Here is an 11612-nt window from a genome sequence, read left to right as displayed (position 1 = left end):
AGCACTGATCCTTTTGGGCAACCTGCCCTCTTCTACGGCCTGATCAGTAAGTTTGTGAGCAAGTCGAACGATCGGCTGAATGGTAGTGAGGTTGGCTGAAGTTACATGGCTTCGAATTTCTGGAGCCAAACCCTTGACGTACAACTCGATTCTTCGATACATAGGTCGAGACATATTTGGGCAAAGAGCAGCATAGTCATTGGACAGCTTGGTGTAGGTTTCAATCTCTGACCCAACCATCTTAAGCGCATAGTACTCGTTCTCAAGCTTGTGGATGTCATCCCGGTGACAGTACTCCTCCTTAATCATGTCCTTGAAATCCTCCCACGCAGTAGCATTAGCAGTTTCCAATCCAAACATCTGAATTTGCGCCTTCCACCAAGAAAGCGCGTTTCCTTCAAGCGTAGCAGTAGCAAACTTCACCCAATTCGCAGGGGGACACTCACAGACAGCAAAGACAGCTTCAACTTTCTCAATCCAATGCAGAAGACCTATGGCACCCTCAGTGCCGTTGAAAGGGAGAGGCTTGCAATCCATGAAAGTTTTGAAAGTACACACGGGTGGTTGCGCAGGTGCATGCTGACCTCCAGGGTGAGCTGCGAAAGCTGCAGCCACCGTGTTAAGCAGGTTAGTGAATTGAGCCTGAGTCATGTTGATGTTTCCTCTTCCTCGTCCACTCATTGTCTTCAAAATCAAAAAACGCAGTATGAGTGTGATGTTGTAACGTAGCGAGAATGAGATAGAAGAGAGAGGTGTATCTATCTAATTTAGGCACACTAGTACGTATGGTAAAACATGAAACACAAGGTAAGCAAACAAGTAAACACTGGTCCGAGCTATGAGGTCAAGTGTGTCGAGCCTTGCACTTGGAGTGTAGTGTCGTCGCGAGTCACAGGTTATAGTCTGGTTTTCCCAAAAGATTTTCCCCTTTTTAAAACCAAGTTCACTATAACCAATGGCTCTGATACCAATCTGTCACACCCCCAAAATCCACCTGCGGATAACACCCGCTTTGAGGGCGTGACTGACCAGGATCCAGCCACCAATTATACCGAGCATTGAATTAATAGTAGAAATATTTAATATCCAAAGTAGTTAGCAACATCATAGTTTAAGTTCGATAATTAGTTTAACAAAACAGCGGAAGCATAAACCAAGTAGTTTTAAAGATAGTCCTTAGTTCAAGATAGTTAAACCCAACACACGGGTTTTGACGAACACTACACATCCCCAAGCAGCAGCTCCTGAGTCACTGGTTACCTGCAAAGCATGCAGTAAGGGGGTCAACAATAATGCTGAGTGAGTTCACTAGTTCCAGTTTTAGTTTACCAAAAAAACTTAAGTTGTTAGATAAAGCATTTATAATCACGTTTTGGGGAGCTACCCCATCTGTAAGCTCACTAAACTGTAGATACCGAAACTGTTGACGGAAATATTATCGTGCCCCGAGTCAATGTCTATCGTCATTGACCATGTTGCAAGGTCTACTAGTTCACGCCCGATCTCCCCCGGTCACGGTGTGAGGTTGTCAAACCTAATAGCGCTATCAACTAATAACCCGTTCGCCCCCGGCGATTAATCGGTACTGTAAGCAGGGACTTAGAGTGATAGAGTTTCGTTTAGCATGGCTAGTTGTGATTAATAAATAGTGTCCAAACGTATCTCCCCCGGAGATAGTAATTACCCATTCTGATTTCCCCCGGAGTAATGGGTCAAAAGTGTTTTTCCCAAAGTTGGTAGTTTGTTCGTGTCCCTCCGCGGGACGCATGCTTTTAGTGTGTGAACTCACCTTGGGTTGCTCGGCAGATTAGGTTACTTGGTCAAACACGCTGGTCACCACGTCCTAACATGGTTACCGGTATGGGTCAGGTTCGGTGTACAAGCATTCACGTAAAAACTTACACATTACTACCACGTATCATGCATACAAGTAAACAGTGGGTTATTGGGCCGGCCCTAACATTTACATAGTCCAGTCAACAGGTAGCCCAAGTTACACACATTATGGCCCAATAACCGAAGTGGACAGCCCAGTCGCAACCAGGTGGTCTCGAGTCGCAACCAGGAGGTCTCGGCTTGTCATGCTGTGGTTGCGAGTCGCAACCGTCGTAGTCTCGAGTTGTCACGCTGTGATTACGAGTCGCAACCGTGTGGTTTCGAGTCGCAATCGTGTGGTTTCGAGTTGTCACGCTATGGTTGCGAGTCGCAACCGTGTGATCTCGAGTTATCACGCTGTGGTTGCAAGTCGTAATGCTGTCCCTTTCATGTTCACGTGTTGATTCAGGTACATCAGTCCAAGTTGTACTATGTAATCAGGCCCAAATCGAGTAATAGCCAATAAGGTTCAACTAACAACTTTTCCTAATCAGTCTATTAGTAAAATAGATCAAACATTGCCCTTTTTGAAATCTTTAAACCATATTCAACAATGTTCATCATAAGTTCATCAATTCTAGGGTTTTCATGTCAAACATAACCATACATTTATGAACCAAAATCACATATTTTTAACAAGATCATTTGCGAGAACAAGAAAACATACATTTTGTAGCCGAAATCTTATGTTCAACAACATCATTTTGCAAGAAACAATGAAGCATAGTTTGGTTGGCCATAATCATTCTTAAACTACCATTTTCTAGCCATTTTAAACATGTTACAAGTATTTTACACATAAAATTTTACACATAGTCAAACTTCACAAATCATCCTAAAGATCATGCATAATACTACTAATCAAGCATTTTCTAGTTCATTTAACCCACATAAATCCTATGCACATGATAATAACACTAACCGGTTTGAGAAGAAGGAGCCGAAACAAAAGAAGGGAACTGAGAAAGTAAAGTGTCCGAATGATGATGATCTTGTCCGAGATTCCTTGACCGAGATCCTTGCTTGATCCGAAAGTTGGAAGAGAATGGGATGTTGTTTGGGGTTTTCTAGTTGAGAGAGAATAGAAGAAGTGTGTTTGTGTGTTGTGTAAAATGAAGGAAGTGGGGAAAAGGTTGGGATTATATACCAAGTATCAAGTAGGCTAAGGGGGTTTCGGCCCAAACCGGTTACGGCCCAAGAGGCCCACTCGAGACCGAGTGGCCCACTCGCAACCGAGTGGTTGCGAGTCATGGTCTCGACTCACATACATATATATATAATACGTACATACAACATACATTATGCAAATAAAGATCACGTTTTCATTTAATAACATATATATACACAAACCTATTACAAGGTGTTCGTTCGGAAAAACCTAGAGTGTCACAAAAACAAAGTGTTTTTATACCTAATAGTAGTTCCGTTGCAAAATGCGTGCTAAAATGCATTTTGACCGAAACTTTGACTCGACACTACACCTAGTTAACGTGGTAATCAATAGGTATAATCGCTAAGGATTATAACCATCGTGATTACAATCACGTTGCAAAGTTCAACCGAACTTTGCGTTGACCATGGACTGGTCAAACTGAAAGTCAAACAATATTTGACTTTCAAACTAGGAAAACAATAAAAAGAATGAAAGAATGCTCACTATGGGTCCTTGGTATCTTTTCTACAAGAAAACCAACTTCCAAATCAGATTGAGAAAGCTCCCAATGCAGATTGTAGAGAAGAGAAAGAGGGAAATGAGCAAGGAACAAGTGAAAGATGGATGGCTATATATAGTTTTCGCAAAACCGTTAGGATCGTTTCTTGGAGAAGAGGAAATGATCTAGGCCATACAAGTGTTAAGGACTGATTGGGGGACTTGTTCTCCACACAAACCAGCCCCTAGCATTGAAATCCACTGATCAAAACCATCAAAAACGAGCTACAGATTCAATGTTTCTGTCTGATAGGCTCTCGCGCCCCGCGTAAGAATTAAGCTTGGGCTTACGCCCCAGGCCTGGCCAACTTTGACAGATTGTCAAAACAAGTCCCTGAGCTTGGAAAACATGCATTTCGGCCCATTTTTGACACGTTTAAGCCCCGTTAACCTCATTTCAAGGCTCTAAAATGAAGTTAAAGTATTGGGAACTCAAAAAATGCTCAAAAATATCTCGGATGTCGGTTCATTTTGTCGTACGGTTGCGTTGTTCGGTTAATTACGACGGAAGTCGTAACGAACGCAATAACGATCCAAATTAAGCGACGAATGGAATTTTATCATGCCAATCACAAAAATAAAATATTTTAATGATTACATAAATTTTTTGGTGTCCGGATATATTCAGAACGTAAGATATGCGCGAAAATGCAAACTTGTGCACTTTTTGACGCTTTTAGTCCCTGAATGACCAATAAGTTTATTTTAGCATACCGAATCCCTCAAAGCCTATTTCTAAGCTAGGTAAAGGATATTTAGGGTATGTTTAACTTATGATCAAGTTCCGGAATGTTCGTTACTATACAAATCGGTATAGTTTCACAGTTTGACACAAATAGTCCCTGCGATCGAACAAACTTGTTTTCGACACACCAAACCATCCGAAACTTATTTCTAAGTTATGAGAAGGTTATTTAAGGTATGCTAAGCCTATTTCACTATTCCGGAGTGTTTTTCGTGTTAAACTGACTGCGTTTACGCACCAGCTTGCGTATAACCTTCCAGAAAGCGATTTAAAGCTTGAAATCAAACAAGAATTGATATGTGCAAATGATACACATATTTACACAAATCCCAAGTATGAAATACAATATTTCATTGATTTGGTATTTGTTTGATGGCCGTGGAGGCACAGATGTCACATTTTAAGTCAGACAGTAGCTGACCACGTGGTTGTGCCCACTCGACACGCCCCCGTTTCCACTCCCCAGTTGCTGAAAACAGAACCATAAGATCCCGACGATTCGTAAATTCTGACAAAAATATGAGTGATATTGATTATTTTTACTTTTGCTCCTCTTACGGTGAGTGGTGTCAAATATGTGGTGGATTCCATCAAGATTTAGAATGTTTCTTTCTAAATTGTGATCCCCATTATTTAGAACCATCGTCTTCCTATAATCACCTTAAGATGGGCGAAAGTAAAAACGATCACTATCTCTCACCCGAATGCCCTCAACCATCTCTTTCAACCGACATAACCTCCGAAGAATTATGTCGACTCGAAGAAGTAATTCTCCTAAAATTAAAAGAAATAGAGCTTGAGATGAACGCAAGGTATTCATCACAAGACAACAATAAAGGAGAATTGTTGGGGTCACATTCGGATTCTACCAACATCGACGACACCAAAAGTACCTCAACCTCTTGTGAAAACATGAGCGATAGTCGTCCCTGTGTTGATTATGCCGTGAAGGACTCTCCATAGGCCCCCACCGATGCGTTCATAGACCTGAGCGATTCGGCATATACCTTCTTTAACAAGAGCCCGGATAAGGGGAATAAAGGTTGGTTTCGCCCACCGGTATTTAGTTTAGGTTTTACCCTTTCTGATAACCTCTTGCGTTCTTGTTTAAATCAAGAGCAATTAAGGTACCTTAGGCACTTCGGTGTTGTTCCCTCCAGTAAGGAACCGCCTGATCCGAATAAAAACCTTAAAATAAGACGCCACTTCATAAATACTCTAGCCACGGGGTCATGCCCAGGTTAACACGCCTTGTGCCCACCTCAAATCTGACCACGGGGTCATGTCCAGACCAACATGCCCCGTGCTCATAATACGGACAAAATGTGTCAGAACCTTGTCTAACCACGGGGCCGTGGTCAGCGTGCTGACGTTTTCTATAAAGTCAGCATGAGTCCTGCACATTTGGATCCATTCCAAAGACCAAGATTTGCTGGGATCGTCACACATACCTTAAAAGGTATATTCCAAAGAAGGTTTCTCACCAACCATCTTGTCTTTGCCACTTTTGTCACTTACCTTCTTCTCCAAAAACACTCCAACCTCCATTAAAGCTTGAAACATTCATAACTTTAAGCTTTAGTGTAATATTTGCAAGGTTTTTAACTAAGGAATCTTATTAAACATAAGTTTAACAACACTGTTTTAAGTTATTTATGTTTAGAAATGTTTCAGAATATAGAAAAATAATTTAAAACAATAATATTCCTTGGTTCAAAAACCTGCAGAGGTGTGACCACGGGGCCGTGCCCAGCGGGCACGGAGCCGTGGCCGGAGTCTCAATTTCAACCTTTTTGAAATTTTCACCTTGTTTCTCAGAATGTCAAGCTAAAACAGCGGAACATCTCCAGTTCACTCGAGAAAAAATCGAAGGGGGAGAAGACCATCAGTGGAAGCCTCCTTGGTCAACTATGTGTATGCCCTATGAGAAGCCATTGATGTGATGACATCCGTGGAAGAAGCCCTCATTGACCGTATTAATCATTTGATGGTGGGATTAGAGGATTGCCTCCAAGAAGTCAACCTTTTGCACCAAAGGTTGAAGATTCTTTCCATGCCTCCCATGGTGCCAATCGTCACGCAAGGGAGTTGGAATCTCGTGCCGGAAATCATTATCCCAACCGGATGGAATGACCTTCCTTCGGAACCTCCTCTAACCGTGTTAAAAGGAGTTCCGGTGGCCATTGCACCTCCTCCACAAGATGTTGTGGAAAATGAGCCCGCCTTCTTTCTCCCTAGGGAGATTGAGGAATGGCTCAACGACATTTGAGGGGCATCCTCCGGTTTGGAGTTCTAAAAGCCCTTAGACACCGGAAAATCATTTCTGGGTTTTTATCATCCTTATCATGTAAACATCTAGGGAAGAACTTCATCGTGATTTAAATTTCCTGCATTTTATGACCTATCCATCTTAGGAGTTTTGTAGTTTTTCATTTTTAGGACTCTTAAGGTTAATTTCTAGGAACTATGTATCTTGTACTCTTAATGAAGGATGGTTTGAATTATTTTGTGGTGTTTGGATGATGTTATAATGGTTTAACAAACGAGGGAAGATGAAAATGGCCAAAGGGACGCTAAAACCACACCCCATTTACAAAAACAGAGCCTTCCGTCAACTTTTCCAGCATTACAGCATGTGCAGCACGGGGCCGTGCTCAGCACGCCTCGTGGCCAGCCTTCTGTTAAAAATTTTGATACTGGCGATTTGACCACGGGGCCGTGTGCGGACCACACGGGGTCGTGGCCAGACGCCCAATAACAGAAAAACTTGTTTTTAAACACTTTTTACGCATTCGAATCAACCTAAAAACTTATTTTTGGACACATTGAGGACAATGTGTAATTTAAGTGTGGCGGTGGGGATGCTAAAACCTTGAATCTTGCAAGTCCTAATAACAAGCCTTACACAAAACTCTGTTGGAACCGCTAATCACCCCAATTTTTTTTCAAAGATTTCATTTTTTACTTGTCTTGGTTTAATTCGGGAATAAAAAGTTCTAAAAAGGTTATATTTTTACAAATTTACAACCGATAGCGTCGTGATAAAAAGAACCAAATACGAAAATTATGAAAAGGCATGACAAATCTAATTAAAATTTGATTATATATACTTGATCACATTATAAACCCATTCCCACAACAAGTGAGTTTTGAGCCTTTATTGAGCATACATGCATATATCTTTAAACTAAATACTCATTTTTCATTTCTTGTGTGAATAGCCGCTTAGTTCTTACGACTCTAGAACTTGCCAAGACGATACATTCCCGGTCCTTACCAACTTGAACCCAAGTAAGTAAATGATAGAGACATTAGGACTAACCCATTTTCCTTTGAACACCATTATTTTTCATTTTTTATCACCTACCCAAAATCCCCCTAGTTAACCCCTTTGAGCCTAAACCTTTTCGTTTCAAAACCCACAAAACAAACACCCATCACCCACCAAAACCTTTTTCTTTTTAACCCTTTTGTTTTAGTAAAAAGCTCGGTTATCTTGTGACATGAAAAAAAATGAATGTCTTGCAATAAACAAACAAGTTCCTCAAAGAAATCATGTTTGAATGTGCTTGGTTTGAATAAAAGTCACAAAAAACAAAAAGTTTTACGACGACCGACGCTTTTTACGCTTTTCGCCATTTTTACTAACCACTAACCAAAAACCACCTACCCTTAGCTCAAGCCTAACCCTTACCCAAGTCCTCTTGATATTTACAAAGGTTTATAGTTAAAAAGGAGGAGGATTGATCGCTTAGAAAGCATATGGTAGAAGTAAGTTCCGTGCCGGTCTCCAGTGTTTCATAAAAATACATCTTCGGCCGAGTGTTGAGTGATCTCCCGTGAGGTATGTGAACTTGTATATAAATGGAATTATAAAGAGGCATGTTATTCCCAAATAAATAATTTTTCTTATAAAATGTTCTAAATAAATCATGACGAATAGGATTGTAAATAAAATAAAAATAAAAATAAATAAAGATCTTGGATTCCCGATACACAAGATAAGCCACAAAAACTTCTCCTCTACCTCTTCCATTTGGGTGTGTAAGCCACATATTAAAGAGTTTTGCTTGAGGACAAGTAAAGAATCAAGTGTGGGGGTATTTGATGTGTGTAAAATACAACATATAAATTACAATGAGGCATAAAACTAACCCTTTTTAGTACTAATATTGGAAAAAGCGTGTTTCTTTCTTCCTTTTGAATTTACAAAACGAGCTTAAAAGAACAAAAGGATCAAATAAGCAGCCAAAACCAACATAAATACAAAAAGAAGGAATAAACATGACATGTCCGACCCCTCGGCAGCATCCCCAAAGCAAAAACAAGACAACAGAGTCTGACCACGGGGCCGTGCCCAGCTGGGCATGGGGCGTAGCTAGGGGCCTAGACAAAAGACAAACCTGTAGAAGCTTCCACGCCCACCACGGGGGCGTGCTCAGCTTAACACGGGGCGTCGTCAACGCAAAGATACGCAGAATCTTGATAGTATAGATAAGAGTTGACCACGGGGCCGTGCCTAGGAGACACGGGGTCATATGGGGCCCTCTACTGACATTTGTAATTAATGAAAGAAGAGAAGATGCTGGCCACAGGGCGTGCCCGCTGGACACAGAGCCGTGGCCAGAGCTCTGTACTGGCTATAAATATGGGTGCTTGGTTCACTTGAAAGGCATCCCTTGGCAAACCACTACTCTCCCACTTTGCCACCACTCCACCACCACTACAACACCAACACCCACCACCATCATCCATCATCCATCTTTAGAGTGTGTAGTAGTCTCGGGATCCAAGATTGATTGTAAGCGTTCTTGCCAATCAAAAGCCATGTTTGGTTAAGCCTCTTACATCACTTGGTGAAGACAAGTCTTTTATGTATTACTTTTGATTTTTAATCTTTCGGCACTTTTTATTTGGGTTTGTATTAATGGCTTTAATAACTAGTGTTTTATGTTGAAGGTGAATTTTCTTTATCATTTTTCCGTGATGTCTTGAGGTTACTTTACTATCTATATAAAGTAAAAGATTGCATCATTCGTGTCTTTACGGTCTATATAAAGGAACGTTGACTACCTGGTCGGGGGTTAGGGGAATGGTTTGGTAAAGTTCTTGTCTCGTTCAGTGTATAGATCCTGCGAGGACCTGGTTCAAGCTTACTAGGACCTCCTTCATTACCCACTGGTATTGGATAGCGGGGGTGCGAATAGCTTGAACCCCTCATATGTAAACTACTATTAATACTTTAAACCATCTTCTTGGGATTGTATCCTTGCTGACTCAAACCACTTAGCCGAGGGTAACGTCACCTTCAAAAGAGGTGCCTACCACTTTTCGCATTAATAACTAACTTAATTGTCTTTCAATATTCCGACCCTTTGGGATTGTATCCCTGCTGACTCAAACCACTGGGTTGAGGGTAACGTCACATTCAAAAGAGGGGCCTACTACTATAACTAAGATAATCTCTTAAAAAGTCCGAAAGTGCGAAAATCATCAAATGATACCTTAAAGACGAGTTGGATCCAAGTGATTTTATCTTGTCTATCTGTTTTTACTTTTATTTATCTTTTCATTTTTAGTTTTATTTTTATGTTTCAAAACTTTTCTCAAAAATCTAGATTTATTAGACCTTGAGGATAAACCGGTATTAAAAGCTCTTGTGTCCTTGGACGACCTCGGTATCTTACCAACACTATACTACGCTCACGATCGGTGCACTTGCCCAAGTGTGTGTTTAGTGTTAGTATAATATCGTGTTTTATAAATTTAAAACTTGACTAATGCGTAAAATGGGCTCAAAATATTAATAAAATATATCGCACCGAACGCACACCAGAACTCACGGATAACATGTTGACATGTTTTTTTATGAACATGTATTTTAGGAAAGTAAGCAGTGTCACATGGTTGGAAGGTCAAGATTAGGATGCAAAAGACGATACCATTTAGGAGGGTTTGTCTTATAATTTCCACCTTTGTGCGGGATATAGCCTTGTTTTAAGAAATTAAAATTTTTTCTAACCAATTTGGTGAAACATGATGTTTCTTTTAAGCATGTATAATAACTCCAATTCTATGGTCTTTTAACTGTTTTAAATACAAAATATTTGGTATCGGTGGTTTATTTTAAATCACGTAGAGGTTTGCTAATCGGATGCTTGAAAACCTTTCGTGGTTGCACCTCACGTTTCCGCCTTGGGTGGGGTGTGTCAGATTGGTATCAGAGCTTCGATTATAGCGAATTAGGATTCCGTCTCAAGTCTAGACTATAATCACATCACTAGGGTGCTCTCACAAAACGTTTTAACTTGAATGAAAAGTTTTAATTATATTGTATAGAAGTGTCGGTAATATTAGTGTTATCAACGGATTTTAGTGGTACTGGGTTAAATTGTCGACTTAGTTAATCTTATTAATAATTAGCGTTAAGTTATTGTACAAATAGGTCTTAACATACAAAATACCCTTTAACGTGAGAAGTGGATGAGAGGTTTTTTTTTGAAAAAAATTTTCTATTATTAATCACGTATTTTAATCCCATAATTAAAAAAAAAACGTGATTTTACACAAGTAGAGTAATTGTGTAGTTTTGTAGAGTAATTATAATTATTCTACAATTACTCTACAATAACTACTCTACTACTATAAAGTCACGATTTTTTCCTTACATTCTGCAATTATACATCCTTCTTAAGTACCAGGGAAATTTAAAAAAAAAAAAAAAAAAAAAAACACTTCCTTCACTTCTCACGTCAAGGATATTTAGTATGTTAAGACTCATTTGTATTTGATCTTTACACTTAATAATTAAACGAGTTAGAAGATGTGAGAGTACATACTCGTAGAATATTATCAAGGTTTGGTATATTTATCGGCTTTAAATTCGTGGTTTAATTATCAACATTCTATTTACACACAAATATATGTTTGGGCTCATTTAATTATGTGTTACTAAATTGGGCCTTAATCCATGATTTGGTATTTACTCATTTGATTGTGTCACTAAACTGTGCTTAAATTTCAAATCAAATTTCAATTTTCGTGTAAATCCCAATTCTAATTCTAATTCTAATTCTTTTACATTTCATAAATAAACGCTACCAAAGTCTAATGGTAGACTCTAATCCGATCGAAAGTTGAAAGGTAACCTCAAGTTATTCGATCTAATAGCATGATTTGCGATTCTTAGCGGCTATCCGAGTCAACTATATGGGAACTTGTTTCTGCAAATTCGTTGGTTCAATAAATATTCAACAAGAACTTTATCTGTATACCCTTCAC

Source organism: Helianthus annuus, chromosome 8 (assembly GCF_002127325.2).
Source record: "Helianthus annuus cultivar XRQ/B chromosome 8, HanXRQr2.0-SUNRISE, whole genome shotgun sequence".
Lineage (NCBI taxonomy): Eukaryota > Viridiplantae > Streptophyta > Magnoliopsida > Asterales > Asteraceae > Helianthus > Helianthus annuus.
Note: the sequence above shows the minus strand (reverse complement) of the source record.